This window comes from Gorilla gorilla, chromosome 11 (assembly GCF_029281585.2).
Source record: "Gorilla gorilla gorilla isolate KB3781 chromosome 11, NHGRI_mGorGor1-v2.1_pri, whole genome shotgun sequence".
Taxonomy (NCBI): domain Eukaryota; kingdom Metazoa; phylum Chordata; class Mammalia; order Primates; family Hominidae; genus Gorilla; species Gorilla gorilla.
Window position 1 is genome coordinate 120618478 of NC_073235.2, and position 19098 is coordinate 120637575.

Consider the following 19098-nt stretch of genomic DNA (forward strand, 5'->3'; position numbering starts at 1 on the left):
AGACTAGCCCTAGAGGTGGTAGCGCCAAGGACTGGCTCAGGCCCACCCACCACCCCTCCCACATGGGCTCCAGCTCCACAGAGACAAGCCTCTCCCCTTGAGGGAAGTTGAGGTGGGACAAGTAAGAAGATGGCCAAGGCCACCAACCTGGGTAGAGGCTGCACTGGGGCTCTCTGGCGTCCAGCAACCTCCCGGACGGGAAAGCGCTCCAGACCATTGGAGGGAAGGAAAGAGGGAAGGGCCGGTGTGACCTTGCATAATGGAAGTGTCACCAGGGGATGTGGGCACAGCCTGCCAGGCTGGCCACCCTGCCACCCCCACCTCCTTGTCCCAGCTCACTTATGCCCACACCTCTGCATGCCTAATAGCCCTAGAAAGCTAAGAGCCATCTGGCCAGGGAGCTATTGAGCCAGGGGCCATTGGTGGATAGTAAGGGGGACAAAGTCTAGGCCAGTCCTCCCAAACCCCAGTCTCCAAAAACCACCCTCTCCCTCCACCCACTTCTGATTTGCTTTATTTGGAGGCTGGTAACTGGGAGGGCTTTCCTGCCTATCTCCTCTGCCCCCCACCTCCAAACATATCCCTCAACTGGGCCTCAGTTTCCTGGGGTCAAAGAGGCTTTTGGCTCCAGAACTGAGCCAAGAAACCAGAGGCACTGGCAGCCGAGAGCCTTTGCCTGTCCCCCTCGCTCCTGCCCTGGTGCCCCAGGCTCATGGCACACTCAGGTCTCCCGATCCTTCCCTGCACAACCCTCCCACCATCACTGAGTCTCTTTCAAACCCCAGGAAAGAGTGTCGTCATTTAGCAACTTCATGTAGTCCCTGACTGGAGAAGAGGACTGGAGTTAGACATCAGAAAGGACCTCCCTCTCAGATGAAACCAAGACTGTGAGGGGGCTCCCCTGGTCGGAGGCGGTGGTTGAGTTGGGTGATCTCAATCTCCTACTGCGTCACCCTCTCTGGTCAGGAGAAAAGGGGGCACAGGCATCCACAGAGGGGCTGCGGAGGAGGCTGGCTGGTGTAGGAAGGATGGAGTCCAGGGTGGGTTTCAAGCCCACCCGGAAGCACTCACGGGCACTTCCATCATGGGAAGCCCAAACCTGTTTGGTTTGGGGAAAGCTTTGGCCCCAGCCTCCTCTGGTTCTCCTCTCACTGCCCACCTCAGGGAAAGCAGGTTTGGAAAGGCCTGTGAGAGGTGACTGCTCCTCCCCCACTCACCCTCCTAAGAGGCCCTTGAGAGCAACTGCCTTGCCTTGCACCCCTCACCCCATGCCAGTTACGCAAGCCACTTGATGCTGCCCGGACAACCCGCATTATTTACAAATGTGGAAACTGAGGCTCATATGAGACCCATGCCTGAGTTTTTCTGCATCTCAGATCTTGGGACTGCCCTTGGTCTACCATCTCCAGGCTGGCTAGGGAGGCCTGTTTTGGGGAGGCCAAACTGGGCAGGGGTTCAAGATGCCCAACATCCCAGCACCCACCCCCGGTCCTTGCACACCGGCCCCAGAGCCCCTCAACAGGGAACATGGGCTCTAACTGCAGGGATTGGGGGTGAAGCCTGTGGTGCTTGCTGTCCCCTCAACTCCACACTGTCACACAGCCCACCACAGGCAAGGGGCAGAGTGGGCCAGGAGGAATAGGAAGAACCTCAGAACCTTTGCAGGAAGCAGCTGGGGGCGGACCTGGTAGGCAGTTGAGCCACGGGTGTTAGGGAGGGGCACAGTGCCAGGGCAGAGCGTCGGGCTCTTGGTTCCTTACACATTGGCAGGAAGGAGGGGGCCCCTGCGAGTGGTCTGTGCCCACGCCCCAGGCCAGAGGACACAGCTTCCTGATCCCCCATTCTGGTGTCAGAGAACTCCCCGACTCCAAGTATCCCAGGCCCTCAGCATCCCAAGAGACCATCCAGGTCATCGCCTCTAACCACATCCCAGCCCAGGAATCCTTCCAAGCCCTTATTCGGCCTCTGTCTAAACTCCCCCCAGTACAAGATGCTCTCCACCTTACAAGATAGCCCATCCTCCTGCTGACCCACCAGGGTCCTTAGGAAGCTCTTCCTTCACCTGAGCCAAGATTCCACCTCTGAGGCTCCTCTCCCTTAGACCAAACAAAAGTTCTTTCTGGCCCCCCTTGACTCCTGCTCCCATCTGGGTAGAAACAGGAGCCTGAGGGTCCCCAAACTCCAAGGCTTCAGCCACAGCCCATCAGAGGCCAGAAGTTGGTCCGCAAAACAATAACATCTTCTCTGAACCCATAAGCATCCCACCCCAGCCCCGCTCCACCTGGCCACTAGGTTCTCTGTGCTTATACTTCCTGGATACCACCACCTCCCTGGGAAATTCTTCACTGGGGCTTTGCGGGAAGTGAAGTGTGAAGAAGCATGGGATGAGGGATGGGGAAGCAGAGCCAGAAGGGCTCAAGATCAGGTGCCTGGAAGCAGAGGGTCCCAGGTTGCCTCCTCCACCGCCAAGAACCCTCAGCTCCTGGTTACAGTGCTGGCTCCCAGCCCTGGTGGTCGGCCGGACTGGCCGAGACCCTCCCCAGCCTGGTCCAGCCCACTCCTCTCCAATTCCCTGCCCTCCATGGGCAGCAGAGTCCAAGCCAACCCCAAGTTGGGTCTCCAGTGCTGATCCCATTCGGGGCTCTCCCCCCCACCTCTCCATCTCAATCCACATCCTCCCTCACTCCCTTCCACAACCCTGGGCCAGAGGTGTCAGGCAAGGGGTGCCCCAGCTATAGCAAGTACTGAGGGCCAAGGAGAGCTGGATTCAGGCTTACAGGAGTGGCCACCAGCTGGCAGGGGCAGGTGCAACTTAAGGTCACATCTGAGCCACCATGGTCTCCACCCACCCCAGGCAGCTTCAGGAGGGGAAGAGAGGGTGCTCCCCCTACACCTTCCCCACTGCTGCCACGTTGAAGAGGCAGCTGGGACTTCCAGAAGAGAAGCCCTTGTCTCCAAAGACCCTGGCACCCTAGTTTCCAGGTCCCCCTCCTATTCTCACCCCCACAACGGCCTGCCTGCCTGCCCTCCTCCTCCATCTCCTCCCCACCCAGCACCCATCCTGTCCCCCAACCCCATCCCCTCCCCTGCAGGGAGCCCAGCCTGGGAGCACAGCAGGCTTCTCCAGGTCCCCCCTATCACCCCCACCCAGTTTCCTCTTCTAGAACAGTAGCCAGCCTAAAACATCTGGGCAGGCAGGCAGTCCTGGCCCAAGTCCTGGATTGGGGGTTGGGGGACAGACACTGAGGTCAGCTCCGTATGGATTCTCCAGCCTGGGAACGGGTGGCAGGCAGGGCATCAGAGTCAGAGGACAGGAGGGGTGGGGGGAGAGGGAGGAGCAGGGGGAAGGCAGCTGCCCCTGTCTGTTCATTAACCACCTGGATTAGCCATTTCTGCCCAGAGGGGTGAGGAAGGAGTAAGGGCTAGTGGTTGGAGAGGGCAGAGGGGGCACTCCTGCCAGTCTGTGCCCATGGGCAAGGGAGCAGGGCCCACACTGAGGAGTGGAGATGGGAAAAGTGCTTTGAACCCTAACCTTGCCAGGCCTGCCAGCCCCTCCCTGCAGCCAAGGTCAGACCTCAGGGAGCTAAGTGAGCCCCTAGGAGAAGAAAGGTGCCCTCACAGCAGCTCAAGTGGGTGGCAGGGAAAGAGATGAAGAAGAAAAAATACTCATCCCCCTGCAATGGGCAGGCAAGTAGCAGAAGAGACCCCCAAGCTTCCCCCTTCCTTGGTCCCTGTGTCCCTCCCTACTCCTGCAGCTGGCCTCAGTCCCAAGCAGCCACTGACACCAGCAACTTCCCCAGCAAACAAAACTCCTTCTGACTGGTTGCTCTCTCAGAGCAGGGACAAGCCGCACCCCAGACATCCCTGCCAGAACCACAGAAACATCTGAAGACAGGGGACTGACAAGGTTGGCCTCTGAACAGCTTGCCTGACCCAGAGACACGGGAACAGGCAGGCTGACCTCACCTTCTCCTAATCTGATCTGTGGTCTTGCAGCATCACTATCAACAGCCCAGCAGCCCTGGCCGGCTCCATTTCCCTCTACACACAAATATAACACGCACACTCACACACACGTACACCATCACACACGCACACTCACACACACGTACACCATCACACACGCACACTCACACACACATACACCATCACACATGCACACTCACACACGTACACCATCACACACGCACACTCACTCACACGTACACCATCACACACGCACACTCACACACGTACACCATCACACACGCACACTCACACACACGTACACCATCACACACGCACACTCACACATACACCATCACACACACACACTCACACACACGTACACCGTCACACACGCACACTCACTCACTCACCTTTCCTGCAGAGGAACCACTAAGTCAGGTGGGTGTCTGGGCCAAGGGACTCCCAGGACAGGGGCGGTGGCCAGTGGCGGAGGCAGCGGCTGTGGCTGGCAAGAAGCTGGTTTCCCCCAGAAGAAGGCAGCTAGTGAGCCTGTGTCCAGGCAGGGAGCGGGGTGCAAGGAGCAGAGCTGGTCCCAGGGCCACTGCTGGGAGCAACTGAGCAGAGGGCTCTGCTAGTCGGGTTCCCTCCCAGGCCAGCCCAGGGGGCGGGCCAACAGTGCACCGCCTCCTTCCCGGAGTCAGCCAGCAGTGGGCCCCCTCCGCCAGCCATGGCCTCCTTTAACCCCTGCAGTGCTCTGCTGGCTGCACTCTAGCCGGCTCTGGCAAGGCCGTGTCAGGGCACAGACACCTGGGGCAGGAGATCACCAGGGAATGTGGCTGCCCCTCCTGCAGCCACTGGCCCAGCAGCCTCCCTGGGGACAGGACGGGCGGGGCCAGAAGGCTTGGGGGACAGGGGTGGGGAAGCGGGCAGGGAGGGGTCAAGACTCTATAGAAAAGACACAGGTGCAGAGAAATGGCCAAAGGGCTTCTGGGTGGAGAAGAATGTTTGCTGAGATGGTGATGATGATAATAATAATAATATAGCAACTCTCAGCTTTTCTACAGCACTCTGCTTTCCGCTGTTTCCAACTCATTTTGTGACTGGAGGCCAGGAATCTCACTTCTGAACCTGCTTTTTTCTTAGCTGTCAAATGTGAGATAGTAATCTCTGCTGTTTTCTCTGGGCTGAGTTAGGACATTTGTGACTGTACGTTCAAAAGTCATTTAAGCTGAGCTCCAGTTAATGAAATACATGCTTCAACTCTCTTTGAAATGGATCAAAAATAAGATGGATTGGCAGAAATGTGATAAAGCAAATATATCAAAGTGTTCATTGTAGGAGTTTACCATATAATCATTTCAACTTTTGTACATGCATGAAGTTTTCCATGATAAAAATAATGGGGGAAGTGATGTGAAAAGTTTAGAGCACCATATGAATGATAAAAGTGAAGAAGCAGATAGGATTATTTAGAAAGGAAGGGGAAAAGTTATTTGCTACACACCTATCAGATGCTGGCCACTAAAGACTCTTAACTCTCACTTAGTCTTCTAATCACCCGGTTATTATAGCTGAAGATCGTGACCTCGGAGCACAGAGGTGACTTGTGGAAGTCCAAGCAGGACTGTGCGGAGGACCTCACACCTGAACCTGGCTGGCTCCACAGCCAAGCTCCACACCACTCAGACATCCAGAGGTTGAAAGGCCCTTCCTTCTCTTCCGCATCTGGGCCAGTGGCCTACACCTCCGAGCCTCAGTTTCCCCTGCGACAGAAAGGTCTTTAAGAACTTTTCCGGTCCTAACACACACTAATTTTATTAATTCAGCCAAACCCTTCCCCAGGCTTCAGTTTTCCCGAGAAGTACAATGACAGGGGAGTCCCTGAGAGGGGATATGATTTTGGAGCATGTGGGGTCAGAGCCACAGGGAGATGGCCAGTACTTTGGAGGGCTGACTCGCCCCCAGTCAGAGACAATGAAACCCTTGGGGATGGGGGAGAGAAGGACAGCTTCTCAGGACCTTATATGGGGAGGGCAGAGATAGAAGCATCGCTCCACTCATCCTCTGCCTCCAGAGCAAGATTTCATCCTCTCCTAGCTGGAAAGAGGGTCTGGGTTCTGAGTCCCAAATTCCAGCATCTGGAACCCACCAGCCTCAACAGCAGCCTCAATCTGTGAGAGTGTGGATGCTGTCCACAAATGGCAAGGATGGTGAAAGCAGATGGACTATGGGGACACTTGGCCCAGTCCTCCCTAGCCGTCGGCCCAGCCTCAAACCAAGTCTCCCAATCACTGGCCCCAACTCTATGGCAAAGGTGACCCCAACAACATTATCCTCCTTAACCCCTACCTGCCACCCCCACTGCAGACTAAGGGCTTCTCTGGGGCTTGGGTCAGCTCTGCTTAGATGAGGGAAGTTAGAGGATCCCGGGTCAGTTTCAGCTCTCTAGAGGTGGATGTGGGGACTGTGCTATAAAATTAGAACCCCTCCCACTAGCAGGTACCCAGAACAGCAGAATCCTCCATCTTCCCCTTCTCTTCCTTCCAACCCACATCCATATTATCCCAACGGACATCAAAGGGTCCCCGCTCCCCACTGCCTGCTACTTCCAGTCCAAGCTCTGCAGTGGAACATCCCAGCCTTTCCAACCTTCTCTCCTTCCATCCTCCAACTTTGATGGTCAGGCCTTTCTCACACACCATTCCCTCTCCTCCCTATCAGCATTCAGGGCTCAATTCAGAAGCCATCCTCCCTGGATCCTTCTCCAGGGATCCTTCTCCAGACTCACCACTTGGTGGGCACTGTCCCCTCCTCTGAGCACCTGGGGCTTCTGCGGCTCACTAACGCCCTGACATGCAGTGGGTCAGGTGCACTTCTATGGCTCCCATTTTTGGAACGATAAGGGATTTGTTCATTGTTTCCCTTCCCCTTTCCTCGTTTGTTCAGTGCCCAGCACAAGGTTGACACATAAGGTTGTCTCAATAAGTGTGGAATGAATAAATGAATGATGAAGAGATGGATGGATGGATAATCAGTTCATGATTGAATCAAAGGGCATTTTAAAATGCTTAATACAGCACTAGGCTGTACCAAAGATACTCATATGAAGACTTTGATTTTTGAAGCTATATAATTGCAGGCAGAAACACAGGCTTTGCTAGGACCCAGGACATCCCAGACACATCCCACAAAGGTCTGTGACAGATTGGGCTGGGAGAGGGGGCGACCTGGAAGACCCCTCCTCCAGCCACTCTCAGGAGACTTTGGAGGTTACACTATCCATCCCCTACCCCATCATCACCCCTCTTTCCAGCCTGCCTGCTCCAGCACCTGGGTATAGAACTATAAACCCAGCAAGTCCCTTGAAACCTTAAGAAAGGAAGTCAACAAGCTAGAGGATTTCACAGAAAAAGAGCAGCCTTCCTCCTTAATTCTAAGAGCTGTCCCGCAGCCCATCATCTACCCTCATCTCTCCCCAGTGTCATTTCCACCATCTCTCTCTCTCTCTCTCTCACACACACACACACACACACACAGACGCACATACTCTCTCTCTCTCACACACACACACACACACACACAGTGAAAAGTGCTTTCTGAACAAGTCTGCTCAGCCCCCTGGCTCCCTCCTCCCAACTCTTCCTTCCAAGCCCCTGAGGACCAGGGTTCCCAGGGTCTCCACCTCCCATCCCCAGCCTCCTCCCCACCTCCTTAAGCCAACCCATGCTCCTCTCCTCGTCCCTACCTCCCTCCCTCCCACCCCAATGCAGGATTGCACATCTGGTTCCAGTTGCGGTTGGTCCCTTCAGGGGTAGGCCTGGGGGTTTCTCATAAAACTGAATAATACCAGCCTTGGAGCCCGATGGAACTTGGGGGAGGGAGGGCAGGAGGCTGAAGGGGTGGGGGAGCAAGAAAAGAAGACAGGGAGAAAAGAGGTGAGGAGACACAGAACCGAGAAAGGAGATGGCAGTGCCTGGCATCGAGCAGGCGCCCAGTGGATGCCTGTGAGCTGCAGACAGAGGCTGCAGAAACAGATGGCAGGAGAGCCAGGAGCAGAGAGAATGGGACAAAGAGGGTGTCAGAAACAGAGACCCAGAAGGAGGAAAGAGATGGAGCTGGGGGTGGCGGGACAGAGCCTGGAGCAACAGAGAGGCTATTGAGGAGAGCAAGGAGCAATGAATTGTGTGTGTCGGGGCCAGGTGCTGAGTTAGGCACTTCCACTGGAAGAGAAGGGACGCGACAGAAAGGGGACAAAGGACACAGAGAAGCAGAGAAGAAAGGCGAGGAGAAAGTCAAGAGAAAGATGGGGCAAGGTCCAAGCTTCGTGAATCCAGTTTTCCCTGGCCTCTCAGCCCCAGCCCCACCCAGGGCCCCTCAGTGGCCGGGACAGGAAGGGGAGTTCAACCCAGAGATGCCTTCATTTGTTCCTTCATTTCACTTTAATCAACATTTAAGCTCCTGCCCCGCGCCAAGCTTTTCCCATGTGCACTCCACGCAGATGTGTGTGAAAACGTGGAAGTGGCTATGATTCTCACCTCAGTCTTAGAGATGGGCTCAGAGCAGTGAAGTTAAGCAAAAGCACAAAGCGGCTAATGAAAGAGATAGAATTTCAATGCAGCTCTTCCAACTCAAGCCCAACTAGGAATTCCAGGTCCCAGCACTACCTCCGGAGGGCACCACATCACCCGACTCCCACACTCAAGGAGCCAGACTCTCAGGTTCTTACAGCACAAAGGTGAGGTTCCTCTGAGCTGGGCTAAGAGCCGACAAGATTCCCAGCAGGGAGGGGTCGGTTCCCCAAATCTTCCTGTGATGGGTGGGAAGTGTTAGTCTCTAGGGCAATTACTGGAGCCGCCTCCTCTAGCACCCTGGGCCCTCACTCTCTTCTTCCCCCTCCATCACAGAGAAGGCAGGGCCACATGCCCAGGTCCCAAGGGGAGAGGCCACTGGGGCACCGCTCTGCTTCCTTCCCAAGATGTCCTGGGGCAGAGGCTATTCTGGGCCTCTGAATCCTGCTAGGCCCAACACACCCCATAGGGAGCCAGGCCCCAGGGGCCACTCTAGGCATGCAATGTCTATGCATTTGAGCTGTACCTTCCCTCTTCTGACCATGCCCTCCCCCCTACAGCTAGAGATGAGTTCGGGCTGTCTCCCAGGGTGCTTCCATCTCAGGATCACCCCCTAGTGGGGCCTCCTCACTAGGGCTCACTCCAGAGATGACCCCAGAAGCCACATCCACGCTGCTGCCCTGAAGCCCCCCATCCTTGCCCTTCCTTCCTAATGTCAGGTCTTCTTCTATGTCTCATCCTTAAAACTCACACCAGAAGGAGGCAGGAGTAGGGGCACCCCCTGCTCACCACTGTGTCCTCTATGACATCTCATTGGCATGCCTTTGCATTTGCATCCTCTCTCAAAGTGCAGAAATGTGCACAGCACCAGGCCCTTTGCTGCACACCCCCACCTCGGGAAGGAGAAGTGCTGGGCTTTCCACATTCCAGCTTCCTACTCAGATTTGTACCATAGTGTCAGGGCAGAGGATGGAAAGGGAAGGAAAGTCGGGGGAAAATGGCCCACCAACAGCTTATCCCCAAGGCACACACTGGCAGCCCCTCCCTCCTCTCACCCTGCCTGTTTCTAGCCAGAAGAGCACTTGGGTCCAGCACCAAGAGCCTCAGACTAGGAGTCAAGGCCTCAGGTTCCAGCCCGACTCAGCCTCCAATGCCCTTGGTGACCAGAGGAAATTCTCAGTCCCTCTTGGCTTCGATCTCCTCATCTGATGGCCTTAAGGTCTCTTGGAGATGCCCGGAAACACGTTTCTAGGCAGACGTTGATCCTTGGCAGAAAGTACTGCACACAAACCCCTGTCTCCCCTGAGAAGCATAATTTTAAAGCAGGAAGGACCCTGGGGCTCTAGCTGCCTCCAGGGCAGGGTTTCCCTTGGACCTATCCCTGCAGAGACCACTGGCATCAGCCTGGATTCCTTCAGGGAGCCCTCCTTCCCATAGCATCACACCTACCATCCCAAACCCATTATTTTGAGGCTTCTAGACCGGATAACTGGGGAATCCCCAGATCTAGACTATCTGTATCTCAGGAAGGTGTTGGCAGGATCCCTGATGAAATTCCTGGAGACAAGAGAGAAAGCTGAGTAGATTCCTAGCCAGCAAGCAAAGGGGTGTTGATGAATAGATCAATGTCAACTTCCTGACTTGCCAAAGGGCTCCATCCTCTGCCCTGGCTTGTTCAACATACTTATCAGTAACTTAGGTTACAACTTAGAAGGGAGGCTTACCAAGCACACCAAGGAACAAAAAAAAAGAAAAGAAAAGAAAAGAAAAAAGCACAGGAAAAGCTAAGATGCTGAAGTGAACTGAAATGCAAAGCTGACTTTATAAATGAGCCAGAATTAGCAAGGGAACATTTTTCTTGGGGTAATGTCCAAAACAAGGGTTCCAAAGCCATAAAAAACCTGAATCGATAAGAGTTCATACAGCAAAAGGTCTAAAATTTATTGAAAACAGAAATTCAGTTTAGCTAACAGTAGGATATGCTTGCCCCCAAAAGGCATAGGCACTTTTGGTTGTATTAATGGAGGTATAGCATCTAGACCAAAGGAGATAAGAATTCTACTCTACTCCACCAGACACCATCAGAAATGTCAGTTTCTTTTCTGTACCCTATAAGCCAAAGAGCATCCAGAGGAGGACAGCAGTAGACACTCAGTAAATATTTGTTGAATAAAAACCACAAGGAAAGGCTAAAGAAACCGAGCCCAATTTTTATTTCAGATAATAAAAAACACAGCAAGCACCATCAGCACCTTGAAAAAATTGTCTTGGGAAAGTGAACCATGGCAAATGCCACTGCCCACGTGCACCTCCACTGTCTCTCTGCCCCTTCATCTGTGAACTCCTTGAAGCCTAGGGCCATTTCCCATTCATCTCTGAATGGCCAAGAGGTAGAAACTACCAGGAGCAGCTGCTAGGAATAGGATAACATCCTGACAAGGCCAGGCCTGTGGGCCCTGGTCAGTGGGGAGCGTGCTGGCCACACCCCGAGAGCTGACCTTTAGCCAAGCTGGCTCCTGGGCTGGGGGAGGTGAGGAGGCCTGGCTGGTGGCAGAACACTTGGCTCACATGTGCTGTCCCAGGTAGGCCCTAGTGCTGGCCAGTTGGTTCCCACTCCCTAGGCCTCCCCTCCTGCCACCATCTAGTAGCCCTATGGAGACCGATCCTAGCCAGGCATCCTCGCCCAAAGCCCAGGGCTGTCCACTGGCCCAGGTCCAAGTCTGGTTCCTCTCTCTCTTCTTCTCTTCCTTCTTCTGTTCCCCTCCCTCCTCTGCTGTCACCTGCACGGCCCTCTTCCTCCTCTGCACTCTTCTGCGCAGCACCTTCCTTCCCCTCCCCTGCTTCAGTTTACCCCTCGGCTCACATTCCTTCTCCCTGAGCCCATCTTCCAGGGCTCTGCTCATGGCCAATCTCCTTGCTCCGGGCTCCGAGGGAAAATCTCCCCATTGCTGCACCCTCCTCCGCTCCCTAGAGTTTTTAGTGATGTAGCACTTTCAGGGTTGGAGAGAGCTGGAAACTTCCCTCCTGAGGACTTCGGATCCACCCCTATAGAAAATAATCATCACCTTGCTCCACTTTGAAATGGGGAGCTATCCCTCCAGGGGGAAGGGAATCACAGAAACCTGGCCCCATCCTACCAGGAGTGGAGAAGAGATCCCAGGCTTTGGAAGTGCACCGACCACATCTGAAGCTGTGTAACCTCGAGCAAGTTATTTCACTGCTCTGAGTACTGAGTGCAAGATCTGGCCTAAGCAGCTCTCCATAAATGTTAGCTCCCCAGACATTCTCCTCCTTCAAAGAAGCCATCACCACCCCCATTCCAGAATTACGATTCATCTCTCTCTCATGTATCTCCCTGCTTAATAATGCTCAGATTTAGTGAGTGTTTCCCAGTTGACATACTGTTCCTAGAGCTTTGTGGGGATTAACTCATTCTAATCCTGCCAGCACCCCATTGGGTATTGACCTTTATGAATCCCATTTTACAGAGGAGGAAACTGAAGTTCAGAGACATCAGCTACGTTTGCTACTCCTCTCCTAACTACAGCAGCTGCAGCAAGCCGGCAGGGCCTCAGGGCCTGGCTGGACCACATTCCAGCATATCAGGGCTCTCCTTGACCTGACAGGGGCTTGCCGGCCCCTGCCTACACACCCCAGGCCCTCAGGGCTCACTCCCCATCCTCAAGGCGGCTCCCACCACTGGGGGAAACCTGCTTCCTGGAACCCTTGGTTTTGCTTCAGGGAACAAATCTCCCCAAAGCTTTATTCAACACACACACACACACAGCCACGCAATCACTGGAAGTCTCCCATAGTGGTAGCTTCACAGGCTAGACGTCCCCAGGTTTTTCAGTTTCTGTACTCTTCCACATGCCAGGTGCTCAGTGGTTCTTTCTCTGGTTCTGATCCTTTTCCAGTTGGCTCCATCCCATCTGTCACTCACCCCTTCATTCCACAAGTACTTTCTAAGTGCCCGCAGTGGCCCAGGCCCTGTGAGGCCCTCCAGGCAGAACATGAACACAGCCAGATGGGCCCCTGCCCTCAAGGAGCACTTGATCTAGGAGAGGGAGCCGCTGAAGGAACAAACACAAACACACAACACAAATCGTGCTGAGTGACCTGAAGGGAAAGAACAGGCGGCCAGAGGGAGAGACATTTAGATCCCAACAGCTGATGGGCACTTAACATGTGCCAAGCCCTGGTACAGCCCCAGCGCCTGCATTCACTCATTCCCTCCTCTCCCCATACCTGGGAGTAGATGTTATTCTAACCCTACTTTGTACAGTGGAGAGAGCTCAGATGCAAGAGGTGAAGCCACTTGTCCAAAGTCAATGATAATGAGACAGCAAATAAGCAGGGGTGACAGGACTTGATTCCCAAGTTTGTACTCTTAACCACTATGTCATATTGCCTCTAAGAGGCCCAGAGAGGGTTCATTAAGGCCCACTTCCCAAACCGGTGACTCTCCCGTGCCACACACACACACACACACACACACACAAAAGCCAGCAGCAGCCTATCCAGTGCAGAAGTCAGCAGGCCCAGCCTGGTGAGGACCTGGACACCACACTGTGATCTTATCCATGTACCCAAATGCAGCACTGGCTTCACCAAGATGGCGGTCCCCAACCTCCAGACTGTCAGCTTGTTCTCCCACTCATATGGGGTGGACACTTGACCTTTACGCTGGTAGGCTTCAAGGTGGCTGGAGGGACTGGCTAAAACAACATGAATGGGGCTGATGACGACCCCTTCCCAGCAGGGCTTGCTTGAGAAATGGATCCTGGTCTCATGGATGCAAACAGGGTTGGGGCAAGAAGGGCCCCCAAATCAGGGAAACAATCACTCCAAGCCCTCCCCAAGGCCACCCAATCAAGGCTCACAAAATGTTGAGGATTTACAGTTGAGCAGCCCAGTCCTCTCCTTGTAATGACGTGGAAATGAGGCCCAGGGAGGACAGGTATGGAGTCCCAAAATCACCATAGGGAGGAGCTCAATGACGTCAACCCTAGACAGGGCTCCAGCTCCCAGCCCAGTGCTCAGGCCTCTGCATCACACTGGTCCCCAGGAGAGGAGGTGCTGGCCTGGCCATCTGGGGATGGAAGCAGCAGCCTCACGTCCGTTCCTAATGTCCATGAGGAGGGAAAGAGCAGCTCGGGCCCCTGGGGCAGTGAGGGATCTGCAGGGCCCAGATGAAGGATGCTTGGGCTCCAGGAGCAGCACAGTCCTGCCCTCCACTAGATGATCCTAGCAGAGGCTGGGGCGGAAGGGGTGGGAGAGTGAGGGGCAACAGCTACAGCCCCGCCCTCTGGGTGCTCCTCACCAGGGACCCCATGGGTGACTATTTTCTTGGAACATTGTGTTCAGGCTGTGAGCCTTGGCTCAAACAATCTACCCTGGCAAATCTCCAGCTGCCTGTTTAATAATGTACAGCCAATCGGCCATTAACTGCAAATTAAAAAAATAAAAAGAAAGAAAGAAAGAAAAGTTTTGTGGTTATTTCTGTTGTTGGGTTTTGGGATTTTTCTTCCAAGTACTTGGTGGTGGTTGTGAAAAACAAGTCTCTGGCCAGCATTCAGGCCAGTCATAGCCTGCCCTGGCTGGGGGACCCTGGCAGGTTCCACTTGCCTTTGCCCACTCCCACCCACCTCACTGAGCCCAGGTGCCAAAGAGCCCGCTCCCACCTCCACAATCCTGGTGACGTCCTGGGTCAGCTACTCTAGCGGAGCCACAGGGTGGCCTAGGAGGACCGAGGGAGGGGACGTGGGATGTGCTGGCAGGCAGAGGGAGCCCAGCTCTAAAGAGGCCAGTGCTTCCTAGGAATTCCACTCCCGTCTGGCCTGTGTCAGGAGCAGAAGGTAGAGCTGGCATGGCAAAAGCCGGTGTGAGGAGCTGAGTGAGACATCAGGTGGCCAGCTGTCCCCCTTGGGTACCTCTCCTGGGTTTCAGCTGTTTTCCATGTGGGATTCAAGACTTGCAGTCAGATCAGGGGAACCCAAAACCAGAAGACTCAGGAGATCATTTAGGGCCAGAAGGGGAGACACTGAGCCTGTAAAAAGATTCAAACAGAACGGTCCTGGGCCATCTACAGAAGCTGGCTTGGGCTAATAAGCCCACCAGGCTCTCCTTGTCTCTCCAGCCTGGCAAGGTGCTGCCTCCCCAAACTTCTAAGCAGAGCGAGGCAGTGCCGCATGTGGAAGGAGGCAGGAGCCAGGGGCTGGGCTCCTATGGCTCCGTGGTGACCCTGCCCAGTCTCATGCCCTCTCTGGGTCTCCATCTTGTTGCTATGCTGCAAGTGAATGAGCTGCGGTCCCCCATCCTGTGTGGGAATGTCAGCCAGAAAGGGACTGTCAAGGCGAGATGCAGCGCAGCCAGCAAGGACCGTAATCCTGATGATGATGGTGATGGCGATGATGCTGATGATGATGATAAGCTATCATCTATAGAGCTCTGAGGGTGCTCCGGGTACTCAATCTTGTTTATTCCTCCTGGTAACTAAGCAGGTACTGTGATTATCACCATGATAAACAGGAAACTGAGCTTTGAAGAGGGTGTCACTTGTCCCAATGTCACAAGGCTAGGGAGTGATCAAGGCAGGAGTTGGACTCAGGCCATCTGGCCTCAGGGCTCTTTACCATGCTGCCTTAGAGAGTCCAGTGCCAACTCCACTGCCAAGGAGAGTGGCGCAGACCCCACTGTCAAGAGCCCCAGCAGCCCTTCCTGCCCTGCCTGCACATCGTGCTGCTGACCTCTCCTTCCACCATCCAGCCTCCCAGCCACCTCTTGGGCCTTTGCTTCCCTTGTGTTCCCTAGGCCCCCTGTGGGCTTCCTGCACACATGGTGCCCACACACTCTCATGAGTAAAGGACCCAAAGATCCACACTGGCAGACACTTGCCCCCACACAGGCACATCGCCACACATACACATGCACAGAAGGGTCCTCAGACACACAAAAGATCCATGCACACACTTCTGTGAATGTACACACACACACACAGGCACACTCGTGAGCTCCACCCAACAGCAGCTGGGTGCAGGTACCCACGGGCTGTCTGGGCAGCCAGAGCCGGACAGGTGTCCGCCATAGTCCCCAGGGGGTTACTCCAAAGACGAGAAACTGCTGGCTAATAACACTGCAGCACATTCTTGGGCCAAGATAAGCGGCTCCAGGCATCCTCAGCATGTTCCAGCCTCAGTGTCTCACCCCTGTGGGTTCCACGCCCGCAGTGCCAACTGGGAGGAACTGCAGAAGGTGGCACCACCAACACAGGTGCCCTGGCCAGGAACCAGCCACTCTCCCTTCTAGCCAGCTTCCCCCTCTCCAGGGGCCCCAGGACCATGTGGGCCTCAGTTTCCCCTCAGAGACATCCACGCAGGGAAGGAGGGGAAGGTCTGTATTCATCCTGAGAAGTGGGCCCAAACACGAGCCTTCCTCCCGCACAGTGCCAGTCCACCACCAGTCCCTCCAAGCTTATTCATCCTGAGAAGTGGGCCCAAACACAAGCCTTCCTCCCGCACAGTGCCCGTCCACCACCAGTCCCTCCAAGCTGGGCCAACACACACCCCACTGTACTGCCTCAGGCACCAAGTACTCAGTGCCTGGGCAGATCCTGGGCAGCAGGAAGTTACAGAGCCCCTCCTAAGCAGTGGGAGGCGGTCAACACCTTATCTCATCATGACTGTGGCTATTTGACAGGTGAGGGGACTGGAGCTCACTGAGACAGCACCCAGAACGTGAACCCAGGTCTTTCAAGTCCTAAGCCAGGGGTGTGTCCATAGCCTCAAACAATCCTCCCTCCTGGCCAACTCTTGGAATTGAATATTTTCAGTGACACTGGGTAGATCAGGGACAATGTCCCTCTCAGGGAAAAAACTCATGTTCATTACAGGCTCAGAGACAGGGGACTCTCAGCACACACAAACAAGTAATGCTCCCACAAAATGTCAAGCATCTGGGGGTTGTTCTGAGGCCTCTGCAGCTGCCTTGAAGTGGGAGGGGTGTCCTTGGAACAGGAGATTGGAGGACATGAGCCCCCCCACCAAGTCCCAGAGTCACGGAAGGCTCTGGAGGAAATGGGAGCTGTGAAGTCAGAGAAAGGGGCTCCCCCATCCAGGGGTCAAGAGGATGGGGTCTTTGAATTTTGGTGTTTTTGTTTGTTTGGCTTGGTTAAAAAAAATTTTTTTTAATAGAAACAGGGTCTTGCTACATTGCCCAGGCTGGTCTCGAACTCCTGGGCTAAAGGGATCCTCCCACCTCAGCCTCCTAAAGTGCTGGGACTACAGGCATGAGCCACTGCACCCGGCCACTCTTTGAACTTTGGGCTATGGATCAGGGTGAAGGACTGAGACCTGGGGAACAAGGGAGGCTCCTGGAGGGAACATGAGTGATACAGAGTCCTGAGGGGCGCAGCAGAAGGGGGAGTAACAAGGACACAGAAGAGTCAGGCAGGAAAGAGAAAGAACAAAGAAATAAAGACAGGGAGGGGGATCTGAAACAGCCGAAGGAGCAAGGCTGCGGGGAGAGGATGGAGACACAGGCGCTGGAAAGTCCTGTGGGATCCCGGTGGTCCCAGAGAACAGCCTAAGCTTCAGTCTCTTTCTCCCCCTGTAACCTGACAAATGTTCTAGGGCTGCAGTTCTAAAGTCTGTGGACACCCACACACTCACACACACACAACTCACACACATGCACCCCTAAATCTCAAGTGTCCCTCTGGGCAGCTCAGTCAATGAGGTCTAGAGCTGTCCCAGGCACTTCTCCAATGAGAAAACTGCGGCCCAGAGAAGGGCTGTGGCTTTCCCAGAGGTGCCTTGGATCCTGGGGAGATTGCTGGGAAGAGGACCTATGTGTCCCCATGGCCTCAGTTTCCTGGAAGACAATAAGACCAGCCAGTCAAACTGAGGCATGAGGCCTCCTAAGAAAAGGAAGGAGAGGAAGGAAGCAGCTCAGGGACTCTGGGACGTGACTTTCCCGGCCCCAAGGAGACGGGATCAGGGAGGGTCAGAGCAGTGACCCAAGCTTGACAGCAGCTCAGAGAGGACAGGACCTTGGCTAGCAATGAAAGCACAGGCTGGGGGCACGAGGAGCAGGACCACGGTATGGAGTGCAGCTGAAAGACGGGGTGTGTTCCCACGAGGCCACCCCCAGGGCGGCCCGCCCCCACCCCGGTAAGGCAGCTGTGCTTCCCAGAGCCCAGTGGCCCCATGGTGGCCAGCCCCTTCCGAGCCAGCCAGGCAGCCTTACATGGACATCTCAGGGACATGGTGTTTATGAGATGAGGCATCCAGTGAAACAGCCACGCAAGCTCCCCCTCCCTGCCCAGCTTCACTCCAAGGTGCCGCACTCCTCCCGCTGTGTCTCTGCATACACACCCAGCCCCTTCCAGAGCCCCCTCTCCTCCCTGGGGACAGGGCGGTGGGACTGGCAGGCTAAGGCTGTACATGAGAGGGGAGCCAGACGCTGGACTCCTGATTTCACCAGGAGTCCAGTGAACAGCGACTGTTGTCATAATTACCACTGTCATTCTCCACCCCAAGCCTTTTAGGTTTGGAGCCTAAAAGGAAGTGGGAAGGGTAGGAGAGGGGTAAAAACCATGAAATAAGGACCAATCAGAAACAGTCAGCATGTATCACCAATTGGCTGGTGAAGATGGTGGCAATGATATATGTCAATATATGATTACTATGGAAATAGACAGAGGCCTGAGAGAGCACAGCTTCTACGTTCTTCTGCCTGATTCAAAGAAACCAATCCAAATAAGACATTTTTGAGATAATTAGAGAAAATTGAACACAGATGGGGTAGTAGCTGATCATAAGAAATTATTATTAATGATGTTAACTGTGATAATGGTATTACGGTAATGTTAAAATAAAAAGTCCTTACCTATTAAAGATGCATACTGAAGTATTTAAAGTAAAGTGATATAATGTCTGGGGTTTGCTTGAAAAGTACTCCAGCAAAAAAAAAAAAAAAAGAAAAAAAGGTGGGGAGAAGAGGGAGAACAGATGAAACAAAAACAGCAAAAAGTGGATGGTTGTTGAAGCTGGGGGTAGGTACAAAGGAGTTCATTGCATCATTCTTGGTACTTCTGTATAGGTTTTAAATCTCCCATAATAAACAATTCACACACACACACACACACACAAGGAGGAGCTCATCTGATTCCAAGTTTCCTAAAGTGTGAGATTCAAGATGATCTTAGTTGGAAACATAGCGCAACAATTTTATTTTAATATTTATGTATTTCAAGAAAAACTAAAAACATATCGTAGATCAAGACCATACCTTCTATCACTTAGAATAGATAAAAGGTTTAAAAAAATGCAAACTGGGTTTTTTTAAATGAAGTGAGCAGTCGTGTAGGATGGTGATAACTGACATGGTCAAATGGGAAAGGAGAAAATGCCAGATGCCATTTGGAAACAGTGAGCTCACCCAAGGTGCCCCTTCGTGGGAAGCTGACATGCAGTCCCACACGGCAGTCATGCACCCTCTTCCCAAACCGTCGTCTGCATCCTGAGCATGCAGGTTCATGGCTACACGGGAGACATCGGTCACAGAGGAAGAGCACGCTGGC

The 19098-nt window shown here is 54.0% G+C and overlaps 1 protein-coding gene across 8 annotated transcripts in view; it reads right to left on the minus strand.

Annotated features, from left to right (window-relative positions):
• TNS1 (tensin 1) overlaps positions 1 to 19098 on the minus strand; it is a 211367-nt gene that overhangs the window by 138282 nt on the left and 53987 nt on the right. The window contains exon 1 of one of the 8 annotated variants that reach the window (XM_019022210.4): positions 4359 to 4571. The exons of the other annotated variants lie outside the window; for them this stretch is intronic. The gene's annotated coding sequence lies outside the window, so the exon portion shown is untranslated. Of the gene's footprint in view, positions 1 to 4358; positions 4572 to 19098 lie in introns of those variants that run through there. 8 annotated transcript variants of the gene reach the window in all.